The sequence below is a fragment of the Sander vitreus genome, chromosome 1 (genome assembly GCF_031162955.1).
Source record: "Sander vitreus isolate 19-12246 chromosome 1, sanVit1, whole genome shotgun sequence".
NCBI classification, from domain to species: domain Eukaryota; kingdom Metazoa; phylum Chordata; class Actinopteri; order Perciformes; family Percidae; genus Sander; species Sander vitreus.
This window is the reverse complement of record NC_135855.1, coordinates 9,150,067-9,165,239: the sequence shown is the minus strand read 5'-3', so window position 1 is coordinate 9,165,239 and position 15,173 is coordinate 9,150,067. Positions and strand designations below refer to the sequence as shown.

General features: G+C 41.8%; 1 long non-coding RNA gene across 2 annotated transcripts; it reads left to right on the top strand.

Annotated features, from left to right (window-relative positions):
• Window positions 1-12,255: 12,255 nt before the first annotated feature.
• LOC144524694 (uncharacterized) lies at window positions 12,256-14,438 on the top strand. Of its 2 annotated transcripts, none has more exons than XR_013502638.1 (4): window positions 12,256-12,377; window positions 12,461-12,522; window positions 12,617-12,826; window positions 13,279-14,438. It is a non-coding gene; the product is annotated as an uncharacterized LOC144524694 (long non-coding RNA). The 2 variants fall into 2 exon arrangements; XR_013502635.1 differs by having other exon boundaries at window positions 12,258-12,377; window positions 12,484-12,522.
• The last annotated feature ends 735 nt before the right edge of the window (window positions 14,439-15,173 follow it).

Genomic DNA, 15,173 nt, shown 5'->3' with positions numbered 1-15,173 from the left:
AAGAGCTGTCCGGGAATTGATACTGCATGCTGAGCTGAAAAATAGGCAGTGTCAAACTAAAAACAATAAACACTATGCTACCGGTTTCCGCTTTCAAAATAAGAGCCTAGAAGGGGTGTGTGTGTGTGTGTGTGTGTGTGTGTGTGTGTGTGTGTGTGTGTGTGTGTGTGTGTGTGTGTGTGTGTGTGTGTTACTAATTAAGGAGTTACTAATGTAGTGATTAAGGAGTGGATGGACAGAATCTATGAACAAGATTGATCTGTCTTCTAACATCAAACCAATCAACGAATAGAAATTATTATTATTATTAAAATGACTTTCATTACCAATAAACATGTTTACCCCAAAAAAAGTGAACATTCTCAGGGTGACTGGTTCTCAGTTACTTACAGCGCCCAGATACATTCACTTTTTTCTTTGTGCAATAGAAATAAACATTTCATATGTTAAGAATTGCTTCTGAATTATAAAAATTACAGTATGTGAATTTAATATGAATCAACTATTTACAGTGAATGACGTATAGCATCTTAAAAGCAGGCATAGGGTGAACTGTCTTCTTTTAACAGGATGCATGGTGGAATTAGCAAGATAGCTAACTAGCCAGCCAGCTGCTAAATGAGTTGAACAACCATTGCCATTTTCCTTCCATCCACCAGATGTCCTCTAGCCTTACCAGCCCACCTGCATCAACCAATCACCCGTCTGGTTCCCATTCCCTCTGATTAGATCCAGCTCTACAAAAAAGTTATATACTGTAACTCCAGATATAGAGCTCAACAGTCCCGCCCCTCCTCCGAGAGACCTTGGGTTCCGGAAGTAAATTTCCCATTCATTTCTCCCATTGACGTCTGGAAAAATCCGTACATAAAGAGTTTTAGACCATGCCTTAGGCTAACCAACTACAACATGACTCATAAGCATACAACATATAATTTTGACTGAAAAAACGAAAAGAAAATCCCAAAAAGTCAAAGGTACTGTAAGACTGTAGTTTCATTATCGAGTGAAAGAACTACTCATCCCATAAACCACCACGCACCACTGAAGAAAGGAAGCTACATTAGTTTAGCTAACAGCTAATTCGGCTAACCGCTAGCTGAGACAGCATGTAATAAATTTAAAAGACTCAAAATAAAACCTGAAAATAACCATTCAAATATATAACAGCTGTTTCGTCAGCTGCTTTACCCAGTGTTTAGTTTGAGTTAACGTTATTTTAGACTGAATCAAGCTGTCAGCTAGCGGTTAGCCGAATTAGCTGTTAGCTAAACTAACGTCTGCATGTTGGACGAAAAGTTTTGCTTTTAATAACTTTTCATCGTTAAGGTCTTAAGATGACACAGACCGAATTTGAAGTTGATCTGATGAAGTATAGCACCTTGACTTTTAGGCATACTTCCTGTTGCCACTAGGGGGCGCTATGACTTTGAGTAAATATCGGCCTTTATATGTCCTCAGAGTTAGAGTCTTACGAATCATGAAAAGTTTCGAGCCAATTGGACACTCAAGTTACACCCACTTCCTGTTTCAATGGCGAAACACTCAAAATGGCCGCCCAGCCATGACGAAAAGTTTTTTTATTTATTTTTTTTATAACTTTTCATCTTTAATGTCTTTAGATGGCACAGATCAAATTTGAAGTTGATCGGATGAAATCTCTAGGAGGAGTTTGACTCCAACTTGTGGCCCTTTGCTGAATGTCATTCCCCCTCTCTCTCTCGCCTTTCATGTCTTCAGCTGTCCTATAAATAAAGGCCTAAAATGCCCAAAAAATAATCTTAACAAAATAAATAATAATAATAATAATAATAATAATAATAATAATAATAATGGAATGACATGTTGAACAGTGGCCATTATAGTAACAAAAAAGATAACTAGAACTATGACTAGTAATAACAGTGACAGTGCAGAGCTTAGCAGGGTGTCAAGCAGGATCACGGCAGCAGCTGCAACACAATCTGGTACCATCACAATCCAAAGAAATCTGCAAGGCAAGAAAGCACACGGACTCCGGGGAAGAAGCTAAGTTATAACATGCATTAATGGGACATGGTTGCACACAGATAGAGGAGCTCAGTGTGTCATAGGAAGTCCCCCAGCAGCCTTAACCTATAGCAGCATAACTAAGAGCTGGTCCAAGGCAAACTTGAGCCAGCCCTGACTACAAACCTGAGCCAGCCCTAACTATAAGCTTAATCAAAGAGGCTAGTTTTAAGCTTAAATGTGGAGAAGGTGTCTGCCTCCCGAACCCAAACTGGGAGCTGGTTGTACAGGAGAGGTGTTTGGTAGCTGAAGGCTCTGGCTGCCATTCTACTTTTGGAGACTCTAGGAACCACAAGTAACTCTGCATTCCAGGAGAGCAGTGTTCTGATTTGTGGGTCAGAAGCAGGATTTTAAATTCAATTTTGAATTTTACAGGAAGCAAATTCCGAGAAGCCAATACGGGGGAAATATTGTCTCTTTTCCTGTACAAACAGTACAAACTTACAAACCAAAAATGGACCCAGCAGATGAAGCGTGTTGAAGCGTGGTGGAGGAAGTTGATTAGGTGATTCACACTTGGGCAGAGCCATATGGCTTATAATAGTAAATCTTTATTTTAAGGCTATATCTAAAATGATATATCTAAATATTTTCATATTTTCTCTAAAATAACATTACTAACAGGATGTTTCTCAGTAACTCTCTGAGATGATGTACTGTCATTTTGAATTATATTGATGGCCTGTAAAATAATTAAAGAATATTTCGAGTATTTTGTAATTTTATGATTTATAGTTCTTGTAGAAGTGCTGAGGACATGTTCAAATTGAGCAAATGTACAGAAGAAAATTTAAGCCATTTGTTTGAAATATTTGACAAATTGTAAAAAAAAAAATATATGAGGAAATTCATGGGGACAGAAATGTTGCTGCATAACAGGAATTACCCTTGATTTATTTTGCAGTGAGCACCATAATGATTGCACTGCTTATATTGATAGCCAACAAATATGTTATATTGTGCATTCCAAGGCTCTTTCATTTTAGCACTTTTATTGTGAAGGAAAAAATTCTTACTTCCGGTCATATCCAAGTTAATTCTGTGTAACCGATGCAGTTCTTTGTTTCCACTTAGAATGACGTAACTACACCAACCGCTGGACACTAGAAATATTAATTACCTAGTACACTGACTCACTGTATTATTTAACATGAGGATGTAAACCTGTCACATCTCTGCATGTAGTGGAGTTAATAGAAATATGCTCAGTCTGAGCGTTAGTTCTGTGTCTGTCACTAGGTTCACACCGTTGTGTCAGCCAAATCCTCCAGTATGAAATAATATATGTATACATTAATTTTCATGCAATATTACCAAACCTAAAATAAAAAATAAAAAATTATCTGTGTACAAAGAAGAATAGCCCAAGAAGCCCAAAACTGTGGAGTCCTTTTGCTTATTGAGCTCCATCATCTCCCAGGACTTGAAGTGGAAGCTGAACATTAGCTCCCTTATCGTCATAAAAGCACAGTAGAGGGGATGTACTTCCTGCAGCAGCTGAAGAAGTTCAACCTGCCAAAGACAATCTGCTCTGCTAAGAAGGCGATTGGCTGCAATCTACGGTCTCTTCAGGACCTATACTACTTCAGGACCTATACTACTCCAGGACGCTGAGGAAAAGGAAAGGAAAGCCAATCCCTCTCATTCCGGTCACAATCTCTTTGAACCTCTACCCTCTGGCAGGAAGCTGTGGTCCATCAGGACCAAAACCTCACACAATATAAACAATTTCTTCCCCTCTGCAGTCAGCCTTATCAACAAGGCCTTATGACTCTTTTGACGTTTTTCGACATACTATACTATGACTTTTTATGATTTTTTCGATAATGTATGATAGGACTTTTTTTAGACTTTTTTTTTTTTTAACATACTATACTTTTTCATGATTTTATTACCACATATATAACTTTTTTTATGACTTGAAGAGGGATGCACTGCTGTGGTGGATACAGATCTGTCAATGGCAGACATTGACCAGCTACAAAATGAAAACACTGAATTAAAAAGAAAACTGGCTTTACTGGAGAAGAAACTGGAATCTCAAGAAAAACACCTAAAAGATTATACTGTATGTCTGGTAGAGGTTGAAACACGAATCAAGTGTCGCTCCCATCCCAAGCCCACGAAAATACTCCTGTCATATCCCGATTATGTGACTGCCCCCCCCAAAAAAAATCCTGTCCTGCAAAATCCCGAGAGAAAGACTCCTAGCCTGTAGGTACTCTTCTTTGTCTCTCTCCCTACCAACATACACCATGGTCATATAACTAGATGGTTCCCTCTGCTGGTCACATTAGGTATTACAGTTGACTCATTGCATTATCAACACAACAGAGAGCTTCTCAAACGAAATGCCTCGCAATCTTTGGGTACACTCACCGCATTGCAGCGTCATTTTTTTATTTAATCTCCGGCTCCGTCCCACTCCCATTGATTTCTACGCTCTATTCCGTCCCTATCACGTTGTGAAATTGACTCCCGTACCGTGGGACCCGAAAAATTATCACCCTCTAATGTCTGGCAGCATGTCCGATTTTATTTGAAATGATGACAAGCACACTTATTTTTACACCGGTTTACCATCTGCCTCTGTGTTTTTCACCCTCCTCACTTACCTGACAACAAAATGGAATGTATCATCAACCATACTTACCCTTCCTGAGCAGTTTCTTGTGGTCCTGATGAAGCTTCGTCTAGGCTTAAAGGAGAATTCCGGTCAATTTCAACACATAGCTCTGTTGTTTGGAAATTTGGAGAGCTGGCAGTAGCAAAAAAAATGGGGGCTGCCTACACCATGTTATCCCCCTGCTAGCGTTAGCACCCAACAGGCTTAAACAGGGCAAGTTTTAAACGTGCTTTTAGCCTCTAAACATGCTTGAAATGCCAATACAAGTGCCTACCCATGTGCAGTGATTCCTTCCGAGGGAACACAGCGAATCTGACTGCAGTAGATGTGACAGAAAGGCATAAAAGTTGTTTTAATCCAGCCAGTGCATATACCTCTGTTTATTTCCTGTTTTCCGGTCAAGTCCACACTAGTTGATTGTCAAACTCATATAATCCAATATTCCAGTCAAATTTGCTGTGCTCCCTCGGAAGGAGTCACTGCACATGGGTAGGCACTTGTAATGACATTTCGAGCATGTTTAGAGGCTAAAAACACGTTTAAAACTTGCCCTGTTTAAGCCTGTTGGGTGCTAACGCTAGCAGGAGGATAACACGGTGTAGGCAGCACCGATTGTTTTGGTTTTCCTCGCTACTGACAGCACTCCAAATTTCCAAACAACAGAGCTACTTGTTGAAATCGACTGGAATTCTCCTTTAACTCATCATGACCTGGCTTTTCGCTTCAGAGAGTTTTGGAATTGTCTCATACATTTTCCATGAATGGCTCAAGGTGATGGCTAAAGAGTTCCAATGCCTTGTCCGGTGGCCATTCAGAAAATATATCAGAAGGAATCTACCCACCCTCTTCAAGACTACAGCTTAATAGACTACCGTAGACTGTAGTGAAGTGTTCATTGAGAGGCCAACTAGTTTGCAAACACGAGCAATCACCTACTCCCACTAAAAGTCACATAATACTGTGAAGTTCTTAATTGGCATTAGTCCAACAGGGGCTATTACATTTTTATCAAGAGTCTGGGGGGGGGTCGTGCTGGGTTGATTGACCTTCTTGAACAAGGAGACCATATAATGGCTGATCGAGGCTTCAATTTTTTCTCCAAATAACAAGACTTTTTGCTGTTTGTAGCCCGAGTGCATCCCTACTGTACCTGACTATAATAGCCTTTGGGGCCTTTTGGGTTCATAATGTACTGCCTGTCTTCCACTCTGTCTTGGTTTTTAGCAGTGAATGCATTATTAATGGATGTGCATGCACTGAGGGTGATGGGGCAATTTTATTTCTAGCAGCTTATTACCTGGAACCTTGGATACAGGTGAGAAACTTATTTGGGTCAGTTGTCTCACACTGAGGCACTTTGCTGGCTGTGCTTGCTGTTATGTGCAGCTTGCGTGCATCATGCCAGAGTGGTTCTATACTTTGCTTTCTGGTGTTTCTCTCTAATTCTACCACTTGATCAGGTCTCAGAGTAATGAAGGCATCATACAATGCTGTGCATTGTGGGGCTGAGCTAAACTTCTGAACACATTTGGTTCCTCTCCATGTGCATCCTGCTCTCCCTGACTGCTGGTGAAAATCTGACTACTTGATTCTGAAGCTGTGTCTGTCTCACTGCTGTCACACATGGCAGAAAAGAGAGCACAATCTTGCACAACTTCCTAAAAAAAAAAATGGAGAAAATGCCATTTTATACTGAATCTTTAAAGGTCCCATGGCATGAAAATTTCACATTATGAGGTTTTTTTAACATTAATGTGAGTTCACCTAGCCTGCCTATGGTCCCCCAGTGGCTAGAAATGGCGATAGATGTAAACCAAGCTATGGGTATCCTGCTCTGCCTTTGAGAAAATGAAAGCTCAGATGGGCCGATCTGGAATCTCCTCCTTATGAGGTCATAAGGAGGAAGGTTACCTCCCCTTTCTCTGCTTTACCCACCCAGAGAATTTGGCCCACCCATGAGAAAGAGAGAGACATCATGGCTTGAAAACAAGCGAAGCATGGCAGTTGGTCAAGGCCACACCCCCACCCTCCACCTTGTCCCCCCTCTCTCCTCCTCAATAGCATTTAAAGCTACAGACATAGAAATGGCACATCCTAAGTAAAGCTCATTGTGGGACTGGCTCTAGTGGCTGTAATTCTGCACCAAGGCTGAATTTCGAGAAAGAGACTTCAGATACAGTATTAGGGGACCACTAAGGCCTATATAAAAGCATCCAAAAAGCAGCATGTCATAGGACCTTTACATTATAGTTAACTGGTAGATTTGTTGGAGACATGTGAACCATAACTTACCTTCCGGGCTTTATTAAGCTTCTTTGGTGACCCATCTGGATTTAGTGGAGGAAAGCAGAGGGGAGCTTGTATTCTTGCAAGGTTTCAAGAAATTGCATTGAGCTAGAAATTGCATTGAGCTACTGGTTGTGCCTGTAGCTCAATAACCTGTAAGGATATTCGAAATACATTATGCCTATATCTAAAAAAATGATCATTAAGGAAATAAGGCAATATTAATATATTGATGTAGGTTTTGTGATCTGTCTTGTTGTTTTGTTGATGTTTTTACTGTTGGATTTAAATTGTGCCCTGCCCAGGGACTGCAGATGTAAATTAGCCTAAGGCTAACTCCGGTACAATGCATCAAATGGCAACATTTGTTAAAAAATGTACATGGTCCACAACAAATAAAAATAAATAAATACAAATAAATATTATCATTACATCTGTAGCATTGGACTTTTATTATCATAGCTACATTCATGTTGCTAACAAAATATCACTTCACTGTACCACATTTCACACTGACACTGGTAAATCAGACAGGTCCGTAGAGAAAAAAATGTTTTCTCGTCATTCTGTTGAACGGTTCTGGTAGTGTAACTTTATCGCATTTGAGTTTGGCCACGTAACGCTTCTTTTCGACTGGCAACCACAAATAATACTGGCTATACATAATTTTAACTACAGTTACAAGCTAACGCAATTTGTTAGCAAAAAGTCTGCCGGAAGTCAAGTTTGGGCCATAGTACTGACATGCGCAGTACCGTTTGTTTGTGTTGTTACCGTTGAAAGAGTCTATACAATAACTATTTTCAACATACTATACTATGACTTTGTGATTTTTTCGACGTACTATGCTATGACTTTTTTTAAACACTTTTGATTTTTTTTTCAACAAATATACTTTGTGTAAATAAAATATATACCTCATAATATACAATGTATGTATGTGTATACATACATAATGTATTAAGTTGCTGTGAGCTGTACATTCACCACTTCTAAACAGAGGCAGACCATAACGTAATCTTGGAGCTTCCTGCACAGCGCTGTGCAATGCAGACTATCTAGGAGCTGATCGGGGAAATACAGCAGTTTCAGACTCATCCTGGGGCTGGTTGTTTTAAGTGTACTGCCTTGTACTTGTAACAGGTTCTGTGGCGTGTCTCTAGTGGAAGTTGTAGTTTTAAAATATATTGGTATATTTCTCATAAGTAGAAGTTGGCAGTGTAGAATTTTGGATACACCCTGGGATGGGGAACACACTGGTGTCATATTTTAAAAATGTAATCGTTAAATAGGTCAAAATAGCTTATTACCATATTTGACAGTGCTTACAGACAGAGTAGAGCAGTTTACTCAGAGTTACACAGTTGATTGTGTCAGGGCGGGAAAACTCCTGGCTGGTCCGAGATAGAGGCAAGCCAAGAGTCCACACGAGGGAGACAGGCAGAGATGAGTACACTGGTGGTTTTCCCAAAGTGGAGACTGAGGCTGGACGGTGAGGCTGGGAGCATGCAGGCACAGTGGAGAAAGCAGCAGGTCTAAGTGGGAACTAGAGAGACACAGGGTAAGTTTAAGCACAGAGAACAAAGGCAAAACTAGAATTCTTCTGGGACTTGGAGCCAAGTTACCACATGGGTTGTAGTTAACGAACTGGCGCTGAGGGGATGATCAGCCCGGGTTTAAATACTGCTGGGTTGAATCTGGATGATTAGCTGCAGCTGTGAAGATTGGCAGTGCATGGTAGAAGCGGCCATGCCCCTTGACCTACTTTCCTCCAGACCACGCCTCCAGCACTCCAAACGGAAAAACAGACAAAACACAAATACATAGGAAAAACACATCCAAAGCAGGGCAGAGAGAGAGCTGACCATAACAGGACCCCTCCCTCAACGGATGCCTCCCGGCGTCCCTCTAGGTCTCGGCTTGTCAGGGTGAGCTCGATGGAAGTCCATCACTAGTTGCGGATCCAAAATAAAACTCCTGGGGATCCAAGAACACTCCTCTGGTCCATAACCTTCCCAATCGACAAGATACTGGAGCCCCCTACCCCGCCGCCGAACATCCAAAAGCCTTTGGACAGTGTAGGCTGGGTGGTCGTCAATCATGCGTACAGGAGGTGGAGGATCCGCAGGCGGGCACAGAGGACTGGACGAGACAGGTTTCAGTTGCGACACATGGAAGGTGGGATAACACCTCATAGTCTGCGGCAACTTTAGCCGCACAGCAGAGGGATTGATAATCGAATCAATAATGAATGGACCCAGAAACCGAGGTGCCCACTTGCGTGATTTGATCCGCAGAGCAATGTTCTTGGAGGAAAGCCACACCTGTTGTCCCGGTTGGTACTGGGGGAGTTGGGATCCTGCGCCGATCTGCTGAACTCTTGTTCTGCTCCGCAGTCCTGAGCAACGCCTCACAGGCGTCGCGCCAAACCTGATGACAGCAACGTAAGTTCTCCTGAACAGCCAACTCTTTTTTCTTGATCAGGAAACAGGAGGTTGATACTCCAGTGACGCCTCGAAGGGGGGATAGGGCCGGTGGCAGAGGTGGTCAGGGAATTATGGGCATACTCGATCCAGGGAAGGTGTTTCGCCCGAGAAGATGGATGCTGAGCCGCCACGCAGTGAAGAGACGCTTCCAGGTCCTGGTTGGCTCTCTCAGTCTGGCCGTTTGATTGTGGATGAAATCCTGAGGAGAGACCAAGAGCAGAACAAAAAATGTTTCCAGACTTGAGAAATTAACTGTGGGCCTCTGTCAGAAACAATGTCTATGTATTCCATGGAGCGGAATACATGTAAGACTAAGAGGTCCGCTGCCTCACTGGCAGTCGGTAATGCTACATAGTGAGCAGATTTAGAAAATCGGTCCACAATGGTGAGTATTGTATCATTACCTTCAGACACAGGGAGCAAAGTCTAGAGCTATGTGGGACCAGGGACGACTTGGAACCGGCAGAGGCTGCAGTAAACCTGAGGGAGACTGGTGGGAGGCTTTTCCTTGGGCACAGGTGGTACATGCTGCCATGTAAGCCCGGACGTCAGCTTCAGCTGACGGCCACCAAAAATGTCTTTTGAGCAACGTTAGGGTACGTTGCATCCCTGGATGACAGGCGAAACGGGAAGAATGGACCCACTGCAGCACTTCAGACCGCACCGACACAGGGACATAGAGCCAGCCAGGTGGTCCATCTGCTGGTCCAGGGTCGGATTCTTGGGCCGACTTGACAAGGGATTCGATTTCCCAACAGACTGCGGCCACGACGCAGGTAGATGGCAGGATGGACTCAGGCTCACTGGACTCTTCAGAGACGGAGAACTGGCGGGGCAAAGCATCAGGTTTTACATTGCGAGAGCCAGGACGGTAAGTAAGAGCAAAGTTAAACCTGCTGAAGAAGATGGACCATCTGGCTTGGCGGAGTTTAGCCTTTTAGATGACTGGATAAAGGCCAGGTTTTTTGTGGTCGGTCCAAACCACAAAGGCTGCTCCGCCCCGTCCAGCCAATGTCTCCATTCCTCCAATGCCAGTTTCATGGCCAGCAACTCCCGGTTCCCCACATTGTAGTGTCTCTGCTGGTGACAATTTTTTTGGAGAAAAAGGGCACAAGAATGGAGCTTTTGGTCCATGTGTTGGGAGAGAACAGCTCAAACACCTGAATCTGACGCATCCATTTCCACAATAAAAGGCAATGATGTGTCTGGGTGAATGAGTACTGGGAAAGTGGAAAACAGTTCTTTCAGGGTATTCATGGCTTGGTCTGCTTCAGGAGACCACACAAATGGGACTTTAGGGGAAGTGAGCTTGGTGAGGGAGCTACTACCCGACTAAAACCCTGGATAAATCTCCTGTAAAAATTAGCAAAACCCAGGAACCATTGCAAGAGGCGTTTAAGGATTAGACGGACATGGGAGACATGTTCCTCAAGGGACTTAGAAAATCAAAAAAAATCAAAATGTCGCCCAGGTAGACGAACACAAAATGATTTAACATGTCTCTCAAAACATCATTCACCATCGCTTGGAATACTGCTGGTGCATTTGTAAGTCCGAACGGCATTACCAGGTATTCGAAGTGTCCAAGCGGTGTATTAAAGACCGTTTTCCACTCATCCCCTTGCTGAATCCTTGTTTTTTGCCTGTTTTGGATTAGTTTCTCATTTGTGCCTGCCTGGCTACCTTCCTGAGGACACGTATCTTGTAAGACTGTTTTCTTGTTTAATAAATCATCTGTGAACTGCATTTGGGTCCAAGCCCTGCTTTTCCTGACAAAACCGTGACAGATTGCTCTGACCAAAATGGACCCATCAGAGTTTGAGCCTCTCCTTCACCCCATGGACTCAGATGGTGAGCAGAGAGAGTATAGGATCTACCTTTCGTCAAACTTGACAGCTCTGACCTTTGACCTCATTTGCATATTCCCACGCCCCGCCCCCTTGACCGTTGGCCTCATTTGCATATTCCCACGCCCCGCCCCCTTTTCCCACGCGTGCCCATGGGCCCCCTCATTTGCATATGTATGGGATCGGCCCCCCCTTTGTTCTACGTATGAATTGACTGTCTAGACATTACATCATCCAGGATAACGTTATATAATTATAGTTCATTATAATTCTGTATAATTCTTTCAATGTTCTTATTCACAATGATAAAAAACAGCAACACTGACTCATTCATCTAAAGGGAGGATTCCACATAATTTGCTCAAAGTGTGTGTGTGTGTGTGTGTGTGTGTGTGTGTGTGTGTGTGTGTGTGTGTGTGTTGGAGGGTTCCTATCCATCAAATTGTATTCTTAGAAACTTAAATGACGTGACTCTTAGACAGACATAGACCTAATTAGCATATGGGGGGCTCCTTTTAACCACGTGTCCCCCCTCCTTTTTTTCCACCCCTCATACTTACAAGGCATTATGTCATCTGTGTGTAGTCAAAATAAGATTCTTTCAATTATCCAATGTTCTTATGCATCTCACACTAATGGCAAAACAATGTGTACTGTTTTTAATTCCACTAAAGTGACACTTTTATGGTATGGAGTATATTGAGTCTAAATTTTTACATGTCACGGTGATATGAGAAACTCTCTGGTATGCTAGGTATGTATAGATCACGGTCTACACCTCTTTTAAGAAACCATCTCACACTAAAGGTCAAAAACCACTTGGGTGATATTACAGACATATTGCCCAGGCGATCTGATTGCATAGAAAGTTCAACCATATGGTTGACCCTAAACGTGAGAAACTCTCTCTGGTATGCATCAAATTATACGTTTTTTTTCATATGAATCCAATACAATTATTTGGAGGGAAAAATAAACCAAACGATGGGTATAAATGTGTCACCAACGGGAGAGTAGTTTCAGAAAGAGACAGACACGCAGCTCAACTCAACTCGAACAAGACCAACTCAACCATGGACAACGGTAAATATTATAATATATTTTTAGACGTTTTTATGTATCCTATTAAGTGTCTAAATGCAGGACTGTGCTTTTTTTTTTATCAGAATTATTCATATTTTACTAACAGCGGTGGATTTGAGAGTAATCGATCTTCCAAGGCAATCTGGTACGTCTTTTTTTTTCTTCTTTTTAATTTAAAAAAAAAACATACACAGCAAAACTCAAACATATTGAAGGTTAACCAAAATATATACTTACAGATTTTGCTGACGGGTGCTACAGGGAATCTTTAGAAAAAAGTCAGGATGCCAAAAGCGAGCCGAAACCGAGCGGCAAGCGCCGTGTGAAGACAAAACATCTCTCCACTCCACTACGTCCTGTGATAAAGAACCCTAACCCATCGAAAGCAACACAAACCCGGGTAAAAATCGAGGGATCTCCGGCACAAGGATCTGACGCGTTCATATCAGGTACTTTAAGATTTTGAATGTAATACACACTCAAAGCTCCCGTCAGAGGAGCTATCACTTACCGCGTCTGTGTTCAAAATGAAAACAGACATACGAGCGTCTGGTCGCAGAGCTATGACAACGATGACGTTGCAAGCTCTCATAGGCCCTTATTGTTCTCGAGGTTGCTGCACAACGAAATGCCTCATTACTGCCCCCACAAGGGCTGGAAGGTTGCTCAAAGTTGATAGTTGAAAAAGATTATAAGATTATTATATTGAATGTATAACATAAATATGTAAATGATTAAATGACTAACCATCGTAAATACATTTCTAGTAAATATTTTATTCATTTTACCAGTCTAGGTTAAAGTAAATTCAGAATCTGAAACAAAAAAAAAAACTTAATGTCTAACTAAAATTATAATAATAAATAATAATGCTAACATTTTCTTTTATTATATTCAACAGACTCTTTGCCTACGGCCTCAACACCAGTGAGGACAGCCCCCACATTTAGAGTATACCCTCTGTCGCCCATCAAACAGCAAACAGCACTGGTAACACCTATTCTTTCCTCTCCTCCCAGAAGACAGGAACCTCAAACTTCCTCTTCTGTGAGGTTTACAACACCCAACATTAAGAGGGTTCCTTCCAGACCCACTAAACAACGAAAACGTGTCAAATCAGCGATCGTCCGCCAACTTTTCGAGGATTCAATCGACTATTCAACCGAGGGGGTAGTGGAGAGTAGAGGAGCAGTAAGACTGCAAAGAAGGGTTCAGCAGTTGGAAACACACCGGATGGTTGTCCAACTAATGCAATCTATAATTGCATCATTCACAACCGTTTGCGAAAAAATGTTGTAATATTTTACGCATGTAAATGAATTTTTTTAAATTTGTTTTTTAATTTGTTTTTTAATTTTTTTTTTTTTTTTTATTTTAAAGATGGATAGCGATTCTGATTCTTTATCTAGTTCAGCCTTATCCCAAGTCCCTCTCGACTTACAAATAGCCGTAGAGCAATTAAGGAATTTACCAATATTCAACAATGTTGATGTACAAATTGAGTCACCTTCCGAACAACAAAATCCTTGTCAGGACATAGAAAACACATCCCAAAGATTAAATCAAAACAACAGCGACGCCTTTGAAAACATAGAAGCCATGCTACAAACTTTAAATCAGCCAGACATATCAGCTCCTAACTCATCAAACGAACCTCAAAATGAACAACGTATATCTCAGTCACAATCTCTCCAAGAGGGGGAGGGTTTGGATCGGGAGTATGTACCCGATCCTGAAGAGCAGATAGAATCAGCCTCTTATGATCGGTTTAACACTCTAGTCATGAGACGTAGACTTACACTTCCTCAAAACGTGATGGGTGTAATTAGGGGGTTAGCCAGTGAGGTGGAATCACAAGCTAGTCGTGATGATGCTATTCAGCTGGAGGTTGTAGGTGAAAATGTACGCGATTGTGTTTCAGTCACCAACAATGCTCAAGGTTCAAACATTCGTCCTGCTTTTGAAGGATTGCTTGATCGTATAGTACAGTCAAACAATAACATAGCCGCCGACGAAGGTGTAGAATTAATCGTTCACATAGTGCGGAACCCTAGAGGTGGTGGTAAGGTGAAGAGAGGGTGTTTTTTTTTGGTAAGCGTAAACTGGAGAAAACATTAGATTGTGAAATTCTCAAAAAGAAAAAACGACATCTCTATATTGTAGATGACAGAGAGGATCAGCTTTGCTTTGCCATCAGCCTTTCACACGTTTTCCAGCCGGATTTCACAGATAGTCAATGTGACAGTCTGGGGAAAGAATTACAGCATCAGGCGGGCTTAGATGATCAGACCCCAGTCACTTTTGGCGACATACACAGATTTGAGGAGATTTTAAAACGCAAAATTGTAGTGTTTTACAGAACATCTCATAATGAACCTCTCTCACATTTTGCAACAGACTTTGCCGATTGCTCGAAACCTTTGTTTTTATTCCTAATGCAAAATCACTACTATGGGATTAAAAATCTCAAAGCCTTTATAGGCGCAAAGCTTGTCTGTAATTACTGTTACAAGGGTTTAAGTAAACCCTATGTGCACAGTTGTAAAAGTTACTGTCAAGTATGCATGGACCCCATTTGCCCTACGCAAGAGTTCAAACTCATGAAATGCTCAGATTGTCAGAGGATGTGCCGTTCACTCTCCTGTTTTGCTAGACACAAAGAGGTTAAACCGTGTGCTATGAACAAACAGGCTTTTAGTTTATGTGATCAAGTAAAACAATGCAAACAATGCAACCTATGTTACTACGTTAATATGACCACCGGCAAGGCAGCGCATCGATGCACCACAGCTAAAT